The sequence below is a fragment of the Motacilla alba genome, chromosome 1 (assembly GCF_015832195.1).
Source record: "Motacilla alba alba isolate MOTALB_02 chromosome 1, Motacilla_alba_V1.0_pri, whole genome shotgun sequence".
NCBI classification, from domain to species: domain Eukaryota; kingdom Metazoa; phylum Chordata; class Aves; order Passeriformes; family Motacillidae; genus Motacilla; species Motacilla alba.
Window position 1 is genome coordinate 10,649,593 of NC_052016.1, and position 20,429 is coordinate 10,670,021.

At 39.0% G+C, this 20,429-nt stretch overlaps 1 long non-coding RNA gene across 2 annotated transcripts in view; it reads left to right on the forward strand.

Moving 5' to 3' along the window:
• Nucleotides 1-18,130, forward strand: part of LOC119703093 — a 29,975-nt gene extending 11,845 nt beyond the window's left edge. For both annotated transcript variants that reach the window (XR_005257549.1, XR_005257550.1), the window contains exons 2-5: nucleotides 2,280-2,378; nucleotides 5,706-5,804; nucleotides 13,819-13,860; nucleotides 15,771-18,130. This is a non-coding gene — a long non-coding RNA (uncharacterized LOC119703093). The remainder of the gene's footprint in view (nucleotides 1-2,279; nucleotides 2,379-5,705; nucleotides 5,805-13,818; nucleotides 13,861-15,770) is intronic.
• Nucleotides 18,131-20,429: the final 2,299 nt, after the last annotated feature.

Sequence of the window (20,429 nt, forward strand, 5' to 3'; positions counted from 1 at the left end):
TGGCTTTATACAACTACTTACTTTGCAACTTTCCTTTTGGAGAGGATCACCCCATCATAAAATTAGTTTTTAAGTTTCTTTTTGCCATTTTTAGGCACCTGCCCATTGTACATGACACGCAGCTGACAGGGGAGAAGAAAATGAATAAGAGGAAGAGTAGGTAGTGGTTCTTTCTGGTATCACCTTGTTTTATGCAATCATTTTGTACCTTCAACCCTTTTTTCTTCTCCTGGAAGCTGCAGGTCCACATCAACCAAATCTCTCGGGAGCAGCAAGTCCAAAAAGGATGTGACTCCTGTGTCACCAGGGAATGAGGAGGGTGGCAGGAGGGGACAGTTTCAATGGCAAGGAAAGGGAATCCCAGGGCATTTTTTTGTTTGTTTATTTATATTTGCATTTCACACAGAATAACTGTTTTGGTTTTTAATGATGTGTGAGGAGTGTTGCCAAAAATAGAAAACATTAATTTGAATTTTCAATGAAGCTGATTGTACCTCTCTTCCATTTAATTTCCATGAATATTCTAAGGACTATAAAGGGAATATTCACTGGAGCAATAAATGTTATGCTAATTCTGTGGGACAAAAATGGGAAGTGAGTTTTGAATTCCAAATATTCGCAATGATAACCTATTTTATGCAGTAAAAACCAGGCTTAATTTACATTGAAGTCAGAGACTTGAGGGTGTCTCTAGACTTCAGGGTATTTGTACACCTTCTGCAAAATCAGTGAATCTAAAATGCATCAAGCAAAATTGTGCCTGATGAAAGCATTGCAAATTTTAGGAAAAAAAGAGAAAAATATTTAATTTTTTTCCTTTAAGGAAAGGGGTTTAAGGAAAAAAAAAGGGTGGGGGGGGGAATTTTCCATAAGCTTTTGCAGTCCTTGTGGATTCCTCTGAACAGGATCAGGAGCGTGGCAAAAAAGTTTTGTGGGTTTGGTGCGGAAAGTTTGCCTCTGTCTGGTATTTTCCTGCTACTGCTGAATTTTCCATAAAAGCCAAGATCTGTTTGCATGATTGCCTTCACAAAAAGTTATATTTATACTAGAGAACAGACTGTTAAGCTGTTTCATAATATGCTTTTGTTTTTATTCTGAAGTTTTCTTTTGATAAAGAAATTTTAATAAGCAGAATTTTAATAAAGCTGATTTTTTGTATATTTCCAATGTTTGTTTTAGAGTTATTTTAACCTGTAGTTAGGCAACTCACAAAAGCTTTTCCTCTGAGGATTTTTCTACCTGACAGACCTTCTTCAGTGCAGACAGATATTTTGACTCTGTGTTAACATGGGGTGCATTTAATTTTAAATTGATACTGTCTTTTATTTCAATTTAGTTTAAGTCTTTTGCAAGTGCCACAATAGAAAATGAACAAACATGACCATTTCAAAAATGAAATCTGGAATAAGTGTGCAGGGAGGATCATTTCAGCATCTGTAACACATGCTTTGTTGTGCAGAAATTTCTTTTCTTTTGTAGCAAGGAGAAAGCCTAATATTTATGGGCTGCAAGATTTTATTTACAGTGTCAATAAAACCTCAATGTATTATCTATACATGAGACAACTGCTTTGAAATTTCCCCACCAAACCAGCTTGATTGGCTTTTTTTCCTCCCTTTCAATGAAAATGCAAATCAATAAATAGTATTTCATTATCTTGTGTCCAGAAGCTGATTTGGCAATTAATTGTGCTGGATGTGAGCTCTGTGGCTGAGGTGGTGCTTACAAAGAGCAGGTGATGGATGCTCACCCCTTCCACCTTTGGAGACCTCACTTTAACCCTGCCATAGGAATGAGTTTCTCTGGGCATGTTTTACTCTTTAGGGCTTGTCTGTCCACATCATAAACCCATCAGGCCACGTGGCATTGCTAACAGTAAATGCCACAAAAAGCTGCTAACCAAATCAGCAGGCAGCATTGAGAAGGGTAATTTGTGTCCCTCAGCAGAATTGTGATTGGGAGCAGCCAAGCTCAGTTTGTCCTGAATTTCAGGCCCATTTGAAAAGCATTTTTTTTCCCAGAGACCTTCCTGGAACTCCCTTAAGGCCCCAAGTGCAACTCTAGAATTGAGCATTGTAATATATTCAGGAAACACCCATTTGACAACAGCTCTTGTTGATTATTGGATCTTTCGACTCACAGTGACAAAATAAATCAATCCATCAGAATAAAGACATGTCCTCGGAGGTGGTTTGAATTCCAGTGTGACCTGTGCTCCCCAGGCAGCAAGAGATGTTCTCAGAGGTGGTTTGAATTCCAGTGTGTCCTGTGTTCCCCAGGCAGCCCAGTGACCGCGTCCCAGGCCGGAGAAGAATCCTTGAGCCGGAGCTCAGCGCCACATCCAGAGCCTCACGACAGGAGCTGTGCCTCGAGTGGAGGTGAGAGGTTTATTATTTCACACATTCTGTGTGTGCCTTCATCATGCACACCCCCTATTTCTCATAAACTCCCTGCCTGCTGAGCAGGGAAAAGGAAAAGCCGAGTGGGAAGCGGGAGGGATCCGTCTGCAAGAGGCTCTTGTGCCACTCACGCACGCAGGTGCGACGGCCTCATCAGCTGCAGTGCCCCTGCTTCACAGCGAGCCTGCATGAATAAGCACTCCCAGATTAGCTGCTAGGCCTTTCATTTAGCATTTCAAGGTATGACTGTGTTTCTGGCATGTGGTGTAATCACAGGGAAGAGTTTTGATGGATAGCAGAGGAGGAGTGGGAGAGAGATGCTCACAGAGGCCAGCTGATGCATACAGGGTCATTTATGTCTTGTCCATAAACTTATGAAATATAAGAAGAGACCCCTGGGAGGCCAGTGACACTAATGGAAAAGTTAAGTGTGAGACTGTACAGCTGGACTTGATGGCTTTTATTCAGAGTTGTTATTAATTTAGACAAAAGCAATCTAAAGCTGTCAGGAGTGCAACCTCTGAATTCACTTCTGTAAATTATCATAGTGTCCATCACCTCAATAATAGGAACTCAGGTGTGTTTCTCTTCGAGGTGAATCTCAACCTGCAGGTTAACTTGTGATTTGGAAGGAAAATATTAACTTTGATTCTCTAATAAGCTGTGGGGTTTTTTTTAATATTGCCTTTTTATTAAGCTTTGTTTTACTTTGTTAGTAGCTGATCTGCTTGAAAGTGGTACAAAGTGAAAATGTGAGCCCATTGCAAATGTAACAAGTTGAGTAGCAGGCATTACCCTTTATAACTAGTCCGTGGGATGGCCATTAGAGGCCATTAGCTCTCAAAGTCCAAATATTCACAGGTATTTTTGATATTATAAGGAAAGCTGGGTCCAGCAGCAGTGAACTTTTGTTCTCATTTCCAGTTACACTTGAGTACCAGCTGTACCATGTAATAGTTGTAACATTTTTCCTTCAAAGAGAGCATCCCTCTCTCAGCAACCCTGATGAGAATTGCAGCCTGAAAAGATCATTCTGATTCAGTGATCTTGACTGTCACCTCTCTGACCTCGCAAAATAGACTTTTCAGCTTCTGTGTATCACCTCCTGCTTTCCCTGGGCACGGTGCATTCTCATCACCTCCTCCTCTAGGCTGACATTTGATTCATTGAGCTGCATTCTGATAGAGAAATCCCACATTAGCCCCTCTTCTTGGGAGACTGACAAAACCTTTGTGATGGATAAGCTTTCTTCTGAAGTTTGAGATAGCCTAGTGTATACCTGCCTTTTTTTTGTGATTCTGCACCTATGGGGTAGGGCAGCTCCAGAACCAGGATGTCTGTTACATGATATTTTTAAACTCTAGCTGTGGAGAAGCACAAAATGATTTTATGTAATGTTAAACAACAGCTAGGTTCTCTTTCCTTTTCCTTATCTAAGGAAACATAACTCGCTCTGTGCCTGTGTCCCTAATTAGTAACACTTGCAAGCCTTGACCTTTCAGCAGAGAGCTCAGCTCAGCCTCATCTGTAGAGAATTGCCCCTATGATGTAGCTGTGCATAATAATAAAAACAATTTAAAACGCATTAAAACGTTATAAAACCCCACCAAAACCCAAACCACTTAAAAGCTTAGACCCAGACTTCTCCACATTTTTCATGTTAAGCAGTAATTTGCTCTGGTAATGGTCCCAATGAGGCAGTTTTAAGATACTGCGGACTGAAAGTAAGAGCATTGTTTAATAAATAAGCAGTTGTGTCCTTCTTTGTTCATTTATGGCTCAATGGTCTTTGTGTCCAGTTCATGATTTGTTCCCAGGACCAGCCTACTTTCAACACTTTGCTCCTTTGCCTTATTTTGTCTTGATAATTTCTCATAATCTGGAAGAAAAAAAAAAAAAAAAAGAGTTGCTAAAACACCAGCTGGAGTGCTGTGATTTTGTCCAGACTGCTGTCACTGTTAGGTATGAATGAAAATGTTATTTATCGAGTGATAGTAAGGCTTCTTTTCTTTTTATATGCCACAACCATATATTGCCAGGCCTCAGTTTCTTATTCCAGATCATGGAAGTGTCCTCTGCCTGAAATAATGTTAAAATTCACCTAGCTTTTATTAATAAACATTGATTTAATAGACCTATCTGTCTCGTTCAGGAAAAAAAAAAAAAAGCCAAACTCCAACAGCAATACATTGTTTCTTAGTTGGTTCTGTGGTCTGAAGACAAATAATGCAATATGCAATTATTTTCTCTCTAGTCAGAGCACTTGTCCAGGGATTTCCATGGGATTTTCCACCTTTCCACTCCAAACTGGATTTCTCCCTTTGTATCAATCACTGGAGAAACAAATTGTGAATACTTACAGCATTCGAGCTGCTATTGGTTGTACCTTACATCTGACTTGTACAGGTTCTCAGATTTCCTTATTTTTACTTCATCTCATGGAGAAAATAATCGCTTTCAGTTTTATTCAGAGAAGAAATTATGGTAAGCCTCACTACCAGTGGGGCTTTACCATAGCTTGGATTCCTTTTCTAATTTGGATGAAGTTATGCTAAAATAAATTCCTCACCTGGAAGGTTTCATATATTAGAGAGCAGAATTTCTGCTTTTAACAAAAGCAGAATTTTTTTTGTTTTCCCTTTTCTTTTGTGAAGCCAGTAACACATTGGTTGCCCATTGTCAGACAAAATAATATCAAAATTTGTCTGCTATCATGCATTTTGCTGGTGTCTCTGCAATAGAGATGCCAAATCTATCCAGGTGATATTTCAATGCCCAACAACTTATGAGAAAGTTGTTGAGGGGCTGATTCAGCCCCTCCTGACCATGTGTAGGGGCTGAATCAGCCCAATCCAGACCTTGCTGTAAATCCCAGGGATGCTGTGTGATGGTTGCCACAGGGCTTGGATTTGGAGGAATGTGGTTTTCCAAGATTAAAAGAGGAAGTATGAGCCTGATTCAAGGAGTCCTTTCCCACCAAGGTGATAGTGCCCATGAAGTTTGACCTTTTTATGCAAGTATATCTTATACACTGCAGAATTATCCTTTCCTGGGCTGTTTTCCCCCCACATATTTCTGGTTTATAATGTTAAAAATTATGAATATTACTGTTTGATCTAGTATGTAGGGATGTTTCTCTTCAGCTTCCCCCACTTTAATTCTGAAGAAAGAATACATTCTTTTGATAATTTATTTACTTTCAATTGCTTAATAAGAGCAGTTAACCTCCAGTTTAGAACATCTGGGGTTTTTAAATTCAGATTTGGAGGGTCTGAAAAGAATAATGTGTCTACATGTACATTCCAGACTTCTGGAACTGTGAAGAAAACAAGATTAAAGAAGAAATCATTGGCAATGGAATGCTGCAACAACTGAACTGCTGACTTTTTTTCAGCGGATACTAAGGTATCTTTAGCTGCCATTTTAGCAAAGTGGCTAAATTCTCTTCTATATTGTATTCTAAATTTCAAGAGGTACATATAGAGGAAAATGCTGCCCTGCTACTGAAAATGTTCATTTTTCTGCATTTTTCTATTAATGTTGGATTTTTTGCTGTTGCACATGTACCTTATACATTTGCAAGGGCCTTTTCCTGCAGCTGCCATGCAAATAGCTGTGTATTTTAGATGGCTGAGATCATACCTAACTCATCTCCCTTAAAAGCTACCATTTCAAGTCCTCCTCCCCCTGCTGCTTGACCCAGGCTCTGTCTGAGCTGCTCAGCTGTGGAAACAACTGCAAAGGAAACAGATAATGATGGTAAACTGGGGTGTCATGCTTCTCTTTGTGTATGGCCATTGTAATAGAGATGCAGCAGGCCAACAGTGACTCATCAGTGGCACCAAGCCTGCAATTTTGCTGTGTTTGCAATTTCAGAGAAGAAAAGCAGCTCACAATTACATGTATTAAACTTTCAGATGATGCAGAAATGATGACATACGTCACTTCTATTATCACTCAAACTCCAAGGAGAGGGTGTCAGATCTTTATGCAGCCCAGGTGCACATTTTTTTTATAATTTAATCAGCTCAAAGCACCCTCATTTCACAAGAGAACTCTAATTCATGCCTTGAAAACCACACCATGCCCTCTGTCTTCCCCCTGCTGCTGGCAGTAAATTACAGCTCACCATTCATAGCCCTTACCTGCATTTAATCCAGCGCCCTCTGCGAGGAGTTCAGCCAGCTCTGCTCCACAAGCTGAAAAGGCTGGACAAAAAAAAGCCATGAATTATCTTCATGGGGATTATAAATAGCAAAAGGCACTGCTTTAAAAAACCCAACAACCCAACAAGCAGCTGGTAATTTGGTTTAGGCAAATACATGTGAGAAATGTATTCGTGCTGGCCTCTGGGAATGATGTCCCTCAGCAAGGATGGATTGGTTGTGGGAGAGAGCCAGATCCCTGTCTGGTTTCCTCTTTTCTGCCCCTTTTCCTTTCCCCATGTCACAGGCTAGGGAATAGGCTGGCAGGCTGAGGAAGCAGCAGTCCTGTGGGGGAAACTCAGCTCACCTCTTGGCCAGATCGAAATCAAATTTAGAAACCCAGTTACATATGATCTCAGCTACCTAAAATATGCAGTTATTTGCATGGCAGCTGCAGGAAAAGGCACTTAGAAAATTTTAATTTGCATGTGCAACAGCAAAAGATCCAACATTAACAGACAAATTCAGAAAAGGGAATACATTAAGTAGCAGGGCATCACTTTGCTCTATATGTACCTATTGAAACTTAAAATACAGAAGAGAGCTGGGGTGAGAGGGATGACCTGAGGAAATGCCATGGGAAGAGGGATGCATTTCCAGAGGGTAGAAACGTGATTCAGGGCTGGGAGGAGGTTTTGGAGGGGATGTGTGTAGGTTTGTTTTGCCTATCAAGAGCTTGCTGGCAGAGTGGGTATTGCTAATTCCCAGTTGGGTATTCCCTAATTCCCATTCCTAATTCCCATGTGCCTCTCCTCCTCTAGTTGCCCCACCCTGGAGAGCTCCTCATGGCTCTGAGCACTGGAATTGGCCACCTTGGTGTCCCCCAAATAGCTTAATGGAGAAGCTGGAGCTGCTGTTTTGAAAGCTGTCTAAAGAGGATTTGGATGCTCTGCTCTCATTAAAAAAACTGGTAGGAAAACAGGTGCCAAAATCCTGCTGCTGACCTCATAAATCTGCCTGCACCAAAAATCTCCAGAGAGAGTTGAGAAAGACAAATGCCTCTTCAGCTGACTGGCACTGGCTGATATGACACCAGTTTCAAAGTATTTTCCTTGTGTCTTTTTGTCTTTGCTCACTCCAAAATGAATGGTGGGGATGGGAAGAAGAAGCCCACCTAAGAATTTTTTTTAAATGTTTTTAATTTTGGAATGATATTCTTCTCTTATTTAAATTTCATTTTAAAGGGAATTTGAAAAAAATCCAACTAGTCAACCAAAAAAATCAATTTTCCTTGTAGGTATTAGTATAAACTAGGAGAAAACATTGAAAATTAAGAAATGTACTTTATTTTTCATCACCAAAAGAGTATTTTTACATTCAAAGAGTGGGTGAACAAAAGGTAGTCAAATCCTAATCTCCACTTAACAAAAACATTTCCATATGTTTAACGCATACGAATAATCAAGAAATGAGTCACAACTACAACTGAGGAGTGAAACGAACTTCCACAGACATGAAGAAAATTATTAACAATGCTTGCTACTTGCTTTAAAAGAGCACTCAAAAATAAAAATGCTGTGGAGGTTAGAGGGGACCAACATGCTTAATTTCTGTTAGCTGAGCTTTGTCATTTTGTAATCAAGGTAAATAGTGCAGGTTTTATGAAAGGAAAATAAGTTAGCTTCAAAATTCATGATTCCTGCTTAACATATCTGAACTTTCATAATTTTAAAAGGTACAGAACATCTAAAGAAATCATATTGGCCTATTCAGAGTAGTGTTAAGTGAAATAATAAAAGTTCATCCACATAATTGTAGGGAAGTTTCTGATAATCTGATACATTTCCTCTGGTGATTAAAAAATTTTGCATGATGAGGTGAGACACTGGAGGATTTTTCAGGTTTGTAGATTTGTCAGTGTCATCACAGTTAAAGATTAACAGGGCTCCCAGTGCTTGTTCTTGGAATTTAACAATAAACACCAGAATAGATTAATCCAGATCCTCTTTCCAGAAAAGACCTGCTGCCCATCAGTACCACGTGCCCCAGATAAAACTAATCCTGATGTTTTTTCTCTGATATTCTTGGTGATGGTGAAGTTAAACATGCTTCAGATCCATACAGAATGGCTGAACTATTCCTTTTTCCCTTCCTATTTTTAATAATTATTCATTGTAAGCATCTCCATAGTGGAAAGTCTGTTGCTGTATGAACAGTGGTGTTCAGTATTTTGGAATTCAGTTCTGCAAAGACTGTGCAGTTCAGTTTGTTGCCTTGGGAATGGAGGTGGATATGATGGAGCAACAGGCTGAGGCTGCACAATTTATTCCCTGTTCTGATCTGAGACACACAGAGATCAGAACAGGGAATAAATCTCTGGAAACCCTCAAAAAAAAGCTATAAACATCTGAAAATAAGACTGAATGTCTGTCATTGTGATGGTGACACATATCTCTTTGCAGGTTTGAGCTGTGTCAGAGCAGCTGAAGGTTGTGTGTAGTTACAGAGGTGACATCAAAAAGTATATTGATGTGTGCAGGTTGTGGATTCTGCCCAGGATTTATGGGACACAACATTTGCATTGTCTGATATTCTGTGTGGCTGGTGAATTCTTTCACTTTCAAGCCCCTTCAAGCCCACAAGATTTGCCAGCACCATAGAAAGATGAAAATTTGCTGCAAACCATTTTCCCTCCAATTCTTTACTGAAACACTTCCCCTTACTTATTTTAAAAGCAATAAGTATTTCCCCAGGGGATTTCTTGGCTTTCCAGCTCTTTTGCTGGTGCCAGATATCAGTGCCAGGGCTTTCTGTTGTGGTTCCAGTGCTTCTTGTGCAGGAATTGTCTGGAGGCCACAGACTGATTTGGCTGCAGGCAGCAGAGGGGGCTGCCATGGCATTGACTCCTGGTGTGCTTCAGATTATAACTATTGACCCAGGGGTGAAAGGCTCAGGATCCCATTACCAACTCCCTGAGTCATCCTGCTCCTTACAGCAGGGCTCAAAACAGCTGATGCAGGATGCTGCTGCTCAATAGCATCTGCACTAAGAGCACTTACTCAGATTTATTGGCCTGCATAACTTTCAGGTTTTGTTTATTGAACAGCAAATTGGTATTTTTATGGAGCTGCACTCATGAAATCCTCAAGTCCTTATGCATCTAAACTTTTTGCTGAAGACAGATATCTTGAATAAGAATTAAAGGCAAGGCACTCTGAAGTTATTCTAGAATCCTAGCATACTCTGATTCACAATGATTTGCTGGATATATTAAAAGCTCTGAATTCAGGAAATCCCCTTGTGTGGAATTTTTCTGATTTGAATGCTGTGGCATCTTTCTAATTTGTGGTTGGGACTTAGGGCACGTTCTCATTGCTGCTATCTGAAAAGCTGCACATCTTTGCATTTCAGACCTATTGCTTAGTGGAGGAGAACTGAGATAGAAGGGACCCAGAGTCAGGGAGGGGAATCCTTCTTGTTCTTGGATGCAGGTGAAAATCTGGACCATCACCACCCTGGCGGCATGTTTATCAGCTGATTTTTTTTCCTTTTTTCCACATTCCTATAAACAACAGATGTTGTGTCCCATTCTGTCTGTATTATCCTCTAACCAGCTTTTGGTTGAATGATGCAACAAAAATGAAGCTGCTAGGCACCAGATATCTCAAACTTTTCACTACTTTCTTATATTTTTACATAAAAATTGTGTGGTCAGACGCATTGCAGACAATCACAGCACCAGAATTTGGTAGGGAGGAACTTCAGGTTTTTTGCTGCAACATAATTTAGTCTCTATGGTCAGATTTTAAATTGTTTCTGCTCCTCTCACTTGCTCTGAAATAGCTCCACTTAAAAGTGCTGCATGATGCAAAAGTTAGTGTCAAATAGATCATTTGGGCTAAAAGAAACAAAATTTGCTTGAATAAATCCCAGATAATCTTTTGCAGAGCTATTCTCATAAAATTTTATAGAAAAGAGTTTTATATAATAAGCACGAAAATTTTGAGTGGTCAGCATTGGATTAATGTTAAACTTCTTTTCTCCAAACACACTTAAACTCTGGAATTGTTTTTCTGAACTTCAAAGAAGTGTATTTATTTTAAATATAAAATTTATCAGTTACTAATGTTCCTCAGGCATCCATAACTGGTAATTTCCCACAGTGTCATGTGATTGTACTGGTTTTTTGGTGGGTTTTTTTTTTTACTTGTGCAGCACTAAAATTGTCATAGATTGCTAGGGCAACAAAGAAATTGCTTCTTTATATCCTCAATGCATTTGGTTGAGAATTGATTATGCATTTTGAAAAGTGATTTTTGGGCGCTCGTGAAAATATGTGAAAATAATTGTAAAAATCTTGGATATAGGAACAGCAGTGATAAATATCTGCTTTTATATGGAAATGTAGCAAAAAACAACAGAACTGTCTTTTTAAACATATTTTCTTTAAAAATATCACTACAAATTATTTATATCATTGATTACACATCAAATTGAGGAGCAGATTTCTTATTTTTGAGTACTTCTGACCCTTTTGTTCTTCCAGGCACCTTAAAGCCTGTAAATAGAAACGACAAATCATTTAGGAAAAACAGTTTGGAAATTCTTAGTCAAGAATGGCCAGGATTTCAAATGAGAACTGGCAAAAGCAAAAAAAAAAAAAAAGTAATCTGAAGATTTTATAGGTTTTGTTGTCATTAGCTGTAAAGAGGAGCAGTCTGGAAGGAAGTGGGCACATTAAATATAACTAAGTCTGCCACATTTCCATCTGCTTTTATGTATCCAAACCAGAAAGGAGCCACCTGCTAATCAGAAATGCCATGTCTCATTTATGAATGCAATTAGTCTTTTTTAGTTAATTGTCTTAATTAGTTTGGAAAACTTTAAACATACGGGCAGACAGCAGAAGATCAAAAGATAACAGTGCTGCAAATAGAAGTTGTAAAAATATGATAAGTAATCAAAGGAGTTCAGGCAAAATCATGAAAATTGCAGCATAAAAAAGGTTGTGGTAAAAATAATAGTTAAAACCCACAGCCAATTTTAGCAAAACATTCTCTAAGCAAAGCATTATCTAAACAAAACACAGGATAAAAATGGGAGAGGGAGAAAAGCAATGAAAATTGTGTCCCCAATGCCTTGGTACCTTCCTCACCTCCAAAAATTCCATTATATAAACACAGAGGAAAAGGCTAATAAAAAGAGCTCAGTTTACCATATTTAAGGATTCTGCTGAAGTACTCACCTATTTTGTCTAGGCTTTAGCTGGTTCTTTTTATACTCTTTTTGCTTCTTCAGTTATTTTCATGTAAAAAACCTACATCAGTAGGTTATTTACATACCACACACTACCATTAAAGACAACAGTGAGTTTCTAGATTTTCTGAAGACTTTCACTCACTTTTTTTGTTGCTACAGTGTGAGTGCAGCCAAATGCATCCATGGAATCTGTACAAAAAATATAGTGCTGCTTCCATTGAGGAGAAGAGCACCTCTGCCTTTGGAAGCAGAATTTTGGAGTTGGGTCAGTATTGGATTAATTCTTTGGCATTGTTTTCGACCTGCCAGTTGTTAGCTTTGGTTTAGTTCTGGTCAGTGATATTCCTGGCCTTTGGGGTAAATTCCATGTCTTGAGCAACTCCAGTGAAGTCCCTGGACAAGCACTGATTCCTCAGGAGGTTTGAATTGCTATGATGTATCCATGAAAAGCCCATTCCCACTCATCATTCTCTTTAATTTCCCTGGGATTTCTCTTTCATTTCACTCCTTCCTTCTGCAAATATTCACTTCAAGGGTCAAATCATCCCAGGGCCGAGAACTAGAGGATGTGTACCTGATATTTTGGAGCCTGCTGGAAGCGTTTTTCCTGCTTGGCATTGCAGAGGGCATCCCTAACTTCAGTCCTTCCCAGCTGGAATGTGCCTGCTGGAGCAGTTCTTTGGCTGGATGACTCTGAAGTGTCCTGCATCCATTCCATGCAGAAGAGCAACAATGTCATTTTGGCACAAATATATTTGTTTCGTTGAATTCAGGAGGTGTCTGGGATGTGCAACCTTGTTTTTTATGAAAGAGAGCACCCAGGTAGCTTGCAAGACATCTGGAGTGTCAGGGAATGATTGGCTTGCAGCACAAAACAGACTTTTGGGATAAAGATGAGGAAGAGTGAGCTTTAATTAAAAATCCTCTCAGCTTATCTTCTCACTCAGGGGAGCGTGATTTTTCAACCATTAAAAGCAACTGGAGCATGGCAGTATTTTTAAGATTTTTTTCCTGGAAGGAGAAATAGCTCCAAATAGAGTGATCTGTACAATTCAGAAAATTCAAATGGGCCCCATTTGCTCTGCTGTGTAGAGGATGTAGTTTCTCCACTCACATCAAACACCTATCATGCTAAACAGGGAGTCAACCATCAGCTCAATTAAACAAAATCCAGAGAATTGCAGGGAAACTTTGGGAAAAGGCCTCAGCTTGAAAACAAATGACAGTGCAGCACAAAGCCTGGATGTTTGTGAGCACAAATTAACATTTCTCAATTGCCCAAAATACTGGTTTCACCTGCTCTATTGTTGGAATTGATCTGCATAGACAGATAAAATATTGGCAGTTATTTGCAAGATGTCAATAAATCAATAACTGATGTAAAACCACTTGAACTGAGCATTTTTTTCCACCTACGGTGCTGCTGAACAGCAAGGTCAGGATGTTGGGAGAGGCTGAAAAGTGAAAACACTGAACTGCAGAGAACTTTTAGTTCTTTTGTGATATTTGTGATGTAGCTCAGAGATATTATAGCTTCTCCATGCCTTAATTAGTATGTATGTTGTACTGATATCATTGTTTCTGTCCTTTGTAGTAACAAAAAAAATTCAGGGCCTATATCAGACAGCAAATTAACTTTTTTCCTCTATGTACAATGCTTATTTTGTAGTAGATGAAAGCAAAAAAAAAAAGTAAATAATCCAACAATTCTCTCCTTTACTTCAATTACTAAAGAAAAAGTGAATAAGAGCAGGTGCTTGAAAAACTCTGTCATATAAAGATTTCCACTTTCTTTGGAAAGCAAGAATATTGAAGGGAACCTGCAATTCCTGGTTTCCTCTAGAAACAGTAACACTGACCTTCCTCTAATCCTTTTGACCTACTATTGTAAGGCTGCTTATAAACAGTAATAGAAACCACATGCTGTCAGTCAGGGCATCCTTAATTTCTCATCCTGAGTAAAATAAAACTAAATCCTTTGTGAAAGAGCTCATAATTCTTCTCCTTTCTTGCAGCTGAGAAGGATCATAATGGAAAGTGACACTGAAAAATCACAGGTGGGCAAGAGTTGTGGCAACACCTTTTAGAGCTGAAAAATATCCATCCAAGAGAGAAAAGGATGTGGGTTTGTTGGCTTTTTGTTTGTATGTTTGGGGTTAGTTGGGTTGGGTTGGCTGATTTTTGTGTGTGCTCCTACAAACAGCCTCTTTATTGTAACTACCTCTTTTAAAAGGGAAGTAACTGCTCCTCAAAAATTAGAAATTAGTGTAATTGTCTTTATAAACCATATCAGAGCCATGAAAACAGTGGGCATGTTCAGGCAGGCAGACTGTAGGCCAAAGGAAAACCCCTAAAATGCCTTCACCATGGTTATGAAGACCTCAGAAACATCAGTTTGCACAAGAAAATTGTGAGAAGCCAATTTAATTTTGATTCAGAAATTTTAGTTTGTCTCAACCCTGGTTGTCAAAAAATCTTTCCCTTTTAGGCAGTTTGATTTGAAGGTGCATTTGATTGAAGGTGCATAGACACTAAATAAATTCCAATTTGTAGGGCTGGGTATCTTAATAAATGACTTTTAATTACATATGGAGATATCAACAAAAAAAAAAAAAAGAAGGAAGGATTAAAGAGAAGAGCAATTTTTAGAGAAGTCCTGGTTGGTCTTGAAAGACACTGTCCAAATAGGAAGAAAATCAGAATTCCACTTGCATGTATTAATAAATAATTGATTAGAAAGAGTCATGTGCCTCTAGAAGATAACATGATTTTAGGAAAAAAAAATTGTGACTATTGCTTTTTAGGAGCTAATTGGTGTTGTTGCCACTTTGTTAACCTTTTAGTCCCTTTATTTAGTCATAAATATTACTGTGTCTTGGCTCCTCATTTATGCTAAGGCAGTTTTGATTATGTAAAAGAATGGGTTGCACAAACATCTCACAGGATGGGGTTAGGTACTAATGAACCTGCTCTTGGCTTGGGAACTGCAATAAGTCATCTTTATTGATTCTGTGGGGCTCAATAAATTTTTAAAATTATTTTTGATTATTATTTATTATTTATTTTTTAACATTTTTTAATTCTATATCTTCCTTTAGTGAGCTATAGTAAGATATTGTCTGGTGCAGTGTATCAAGCAGCCTGGACAATGGAATGCCATCCCAAATACCAAGCAATTCAAGTGATGGACTTTCATCCCATTACAAGTCAGGACCAATTGCTCTTGGGGTCAGAAGAGAACTGGTGGTTCTATAGTTCAGAACAGCACAGAGATTATATGAAGCCCTCTGTTTTCATGAAGTTCCTCATTTGCTCACAAAGTTCCCGATTTATTGTAAATGAATGTGTCTGGATATTTCCCAATATTTGAGTGTTAAAAAAAATCAGTGAAAATCTGATATGACTGAGTTACTGATTTTTTGTTTTTTTTCTGAGCTACTTTGAAGCACATGGGTAGTGAGGTGATTGCTCCTTAATTCTTTTTGGAGTGATGGATAACAGCAACTGATCAGGGATCCTTTTGCTTGTCACAATGGGTTTGGTTAGGAGGAAACACATCTCAACTCCAAGACCAGGTTTCTCCTAAAAGAAAAGTACAACCAGTTGGGTATCTCTAGCAGATGCTGGGTATTTCAGATGTTCAAACTCCAGAGAGCAGATATTCAGGTGCAAACTTAAGTCTGTGTGTGCTGGTTCCACTGGAAACTCAGGACTGGGTCTCCCCTGCCATAAGTTAGTGTGAATGTGTGTGTTTTCTTATGTAAAGTGCAAAGCTATCTCTAAGAATGATTGAGACTTTCACTGTAGCTAAGAAATGACCTAAAAGAAAGCATTTTGAGATTAGTATATTTAGTGTATTGGTGTACCTTTTGTACAGAAGAATTACGTATTAAAAACAAATTGCAAACCATTGAGAACTTTTGAGCTTAAAATGTAATTACAATATTTCTATTGCTTTCTTCATCAGGTTGTGCTTTCAAGTCATGAGAGGCCATCAGTTTTGGGGACAGATCTCTACCAAGGTCATTCTGTTTGCTGCATCATCAGTCTCTCACTTACATCAGGAGGACCCCGAAGCACACGGTGGTGTCTCAAGATGCCAATTACTCTGATTTGGAATTTTGTGTACAGTAATTAAAGAGCCAGGTAGCAGCAGACATGTGTTACTCTGAGATAACACACCCCTTGGAAGGATCATGAGGCAGGAGGTGGAGTGAGTGCCTCCAATGACCTGGGAAAGGCATTTATCTCAGCGCTGCACGAGCCTGGGGGGGCATTGCCACTGTGCACCAACTATCAGCACTATCAGCTGCACTGTGATTGATTGCAGCATGTCAAACAGATGTTTAAAACATGTTCAGCCTTGTGCATCATGTGATAATTATGTCTGACTCTGAAGGACCAATGTATCAGGTGTGAGGAGATAGGAGCACGAAGTGTTTGGGTTTGGTTTTTTTTTGTTTTCACTGGGATATGCATGACTGGCAAAAGTTATCTTGAAAGGGACTTTGAGCTCCAGAGCGCCACAGCTTCAGCAAACCTAACATCCATAATGCAGGAGAGTGCTCACATGGAATTGGCTCAAGTTGGGCATTCAGAGCTGGTGTGTATTATTCCTTTTTTTCACAAATGTGGGTGTGCATGAGCATGTGTTTGCACACCCAGAGCGATCTCCATGGTGTTTATTTTTGACCCATGATTATTTTTACTCCCTCCTTAGTGCTGTGAATTGTTTCATTTTTCTCGTGACTGACAGGGAACATTTTTCCAGAGCAGCCTGGCACTGTCCCTGGGACGAGGGTTGGCTGCTCAGCACATCCCTGGCAGACAAAGGGCTTTGTGCTGCCTGCTCTGCCCACAGGCACCACATCACACCCAGGAGAAAGGTCTCTCTTTAATCTGGGCTGCTCAGGAAATCAAAGGGGGGGAATTAAAACAAGAGCAGTGACTGATTTCTGTAGGAGATCACTTTCCTGTTTCATTTCATAGAATGAACAGCAGAATCAAAGCAAGGTTAGAAGCCCTGTGTACCTTTTTTTTTTCCCAGCAACTTCTGTGATGTCAGTTCAGAAGGTGTTATAATAATGGAACACATGTGCAGTAATGATTTTAGAAATTTTCTTTATTATATTTACCTTATAATAATTTACATATAGCTGCTCTGACAAGGTGTGGGCCTTCTGAGTCATCAGGCTTGTAGTTAAACATGTTAAAGCTGATTAAATCTGCAGCTGTTTGTTTCTTTGCATTCTTTTGATCTCTGCTAAAAATAGCCCAGTGCCTTCATAAGGACTAAATTTCAAAGGTATGGTGGGATGTTGCTTCAACATTGGATTTGAACAGCCAATAATGAACAGTAAAAATCTGGTTTGTGCTCAGAGGAAAGAGCAGTGAGAGGGAAGGCAGAGCTGTGGAAGAGTCCCCAAGCTTGGCTGGGCTGCCAAGTGCTTTAACAAGGACAGAAATGTTGTGCCTTTTACTGGCAATGCCTCCCTACAAGTGAAATGTGCTTCTCATGTGTTTCAGGCAAACTGGTGAATTTTTCATTTTTCCCCCTTCCTTTTTTTTTTTTTTTTTTTTTTTCTTCTGTAAAATGAGGTTAAGGTGGCAATGTAGGATCTCTGCTTATTCTGTGCTGGCTTTCTTTGCACTTCAGTGGAATCCACATGGGATGGGGATATCCAGCTCTGCATTGCTATTTCTCACTTTAATGACCCTGGTAAATCTTTAATGATTGCCATCACTGTCAGAAGGGCACAAAGGGCCCTCATCTGTCTTGATGCAACCTAAGAAAATATGCTCAAAGATGTCAGTTAAAATAATGGCATTTGGTGGTAGGTCGCTTGGATTTTTATGGGTACCCACCTCTTGCAAAAAGCAGTACAGAAATCCCACTCTTAACCATTATAATCACTTAAAAACCCCAAATGTCCATGTCTTCGGTTTTGGGGTTTTTTTATTAACTAGGGCAGCACATTCCAGACAAAAAGAATTGAGACAGACACTTCACAGGAATGGGCCTCCTCATTTCTGTATTCCAGAGCAGCTGAGATGTAAGATTTTATTTTAAATTAGGCATTTCCAAGTGTGAGATTTTCATTCAAAACTTGCTTGAAAGTCCGTGTTAGAACAATCCATTCAACATTAGAACAAAGCTTTTTCCACCACTCAAGCATTGTTTCATCATGAGTGATTTCCCTACCATAGCATAGCCTTTAAGACATAATTCTCTCAAATTATGGGGTGTGCTAGCAACCCTGAGAGTCAGAAACTGGATATACACATCTCCTGCTCTCATTAATAGCACTTGCCTGCCTAATTTACTGAGCAGCACAGAGAAGATGGAGCCCCATGGGTCAACAGCAATGGATTCAATGAGGTCTTCACCTTCTAAAAATGTCATTAGTGGGAGCAAGAGCTGGCTGTAGGCCCTGGTGTTTGCTGCAGCCCTCTGGAGAGCATAAATCTGACACAGAGGTGCTCAGCCTTGCCTGGGGAAGTTCCTACCCATTGTTCCATTGCCTGACACTCTTGTTCACTCCATTTCTCCTGTGTCACCAGCTCATCCGAGTGTAGGGACAGACACTGAGACAGACACTGTCACCTGTCTGCACCCTTCCCAAAATTAAATGTTCATGCTAAGCCTACTCACGTCTTTAAACGAGTTCAGTTCCCACCAGAAGTTTTCCCTACATTGTTTTTCATGCCTGGTTCAGTTGCAAGGCTCAAACTGGGTTTGTATGTTGATCTGGACAAAGAGAGGGTTTTTCTGGTCATCTCTAAAGCAAGGACTTGGTGGCACTTCTGCTTACTGGTGATGGAGCGTGGGATCAGATTAATCTCTCTCCTGGAGCTGGGCATTTTTGTTTTCCTTATTATAATGTACTCAACTACATATTAAATCTAAATTTTTCTTGTTTTGCACAGAAATTTCAAGGCACTCTATCTCTGAACTTGATCAGTAAAATGTGGATGTATTTAAGAACCATCCTTATTGGGCTGTTGTTCAAAACAGAAAAAAACTTGAGATCTTTTCTGCTGTATGTGGTAGTTAATATTTGAATCCATTTAACATCCAGAGCATGAGATTAGGAAAGTGTGGATGACCTAGAAAACCACAATGTAATCCTATTTAAAAAACTAAAGAAGTATTCAAACTCTAATAAATCATTATTTTATTCATAAACCATATAGTCATAGCTGATTTTTATTACACTTCTATGCTCACCTAACTTTGTAGTCTCTTTTGATTTTGTTTTTGTCTGCAGTTATTTTGCACTTCTAAGACATTTGATCTGTGTTTTCCTTTAGACCTCTGCCTCTTTGTATAGATTACTAGAAAGGAGCTCAATTACAATTTTGTCTCTGATGTGGATATTTCTTTATTGAAGGTTGTACAAAGGCATCCTTTCTCAAGCTCTATTTCAAGCAGGACTTCAAATACAAACTATAAAAAATAAAAATAAATAAATAGGTAATCTGAGCAGGCCAAGACATGCTTAATTTCAGCTTTCATGGCTGTGTGCTTGGTACAATGTCAGCAGCAAGTGTTCATAATCTTCTGTGCTACGCAGTTCGAGTAATCCCAGGCCTTCCAATATTCTATTTGAGCATTTTATGTTCAGCTCCTTGAAAAAAATATAGGTTCTTGAAGAATGTATCACAGTATTGGGTTATGTAATTTGAGAATGCAGAATTCCTCTGTTAAATATGCATTTTTCCCCCTTTGGATGTGGGATTTCCTGTTGGCATTTTGTGTTTTCCTCCTGCAAATAAACCCAGCACAGAATTTTACAGTCTGGGATGAGGCAATGTGAGAGTGTTCTGCTGGGAATACATTTTTTACATGTGTTAATATAAACGATGCAATAGTTCCTCAGTTAAAATTTTCACTTAAATGTATTTTAACCCACTTTGACAGATATGGATTTATAGAAAGACTGTTCACCCTACACTTACAGCACTTACTGTGATTGCTGGGTGAGTTCTGTGAGAATTTATGAGCAACGATATTAATTAGCTGAGTTATACATTTTATTAAATACAATTTTCCAGCCATATAATTCTTGGAATCTGAAAGACAAAAATTGACATACCTGGGGCTTATTCCACAGTCAAGGCTAGAGATTTGGAGTCTTTCTCTGTAGGCATATTTTTAAGTAATGATGTAATAGTTTGTATCCATTTCCATGCCGTGTTGCAATATTTTATTGATGCTATTTTGTCTTCAAACATCTCTGAGATGAAAATTCAATTGATTTAGTGCTGCTGGTTTAGGAAGAGAGGGATGCACAGTTGAGTTTTCCCTGATGATATAAAGACTCGATAAGAATATTATTTTTGTTAAAGAAGGCTTGAATTTCAAGTTGCTAAACATAAAAATCTTTTAAAGTATTTGAACATTGATGGACTTTGTGTTAAGGAGGTATTTCAGAGACAGCTGGTATTTGTGTTTGAAGTTATGTCCTGACTCCTCTGCAGGACACAGGGCTGTTCTCTACAGATTTCTAACCTCAAAGGAACAATCTTGCTGCTAATATTTCCTTATTGAGATGGATGGAGAGCAAAACAAAAAACGTTGTGTCTTCCCAACTTCTGAGTGGCAGGGGATGATGGGAGCTGAGCT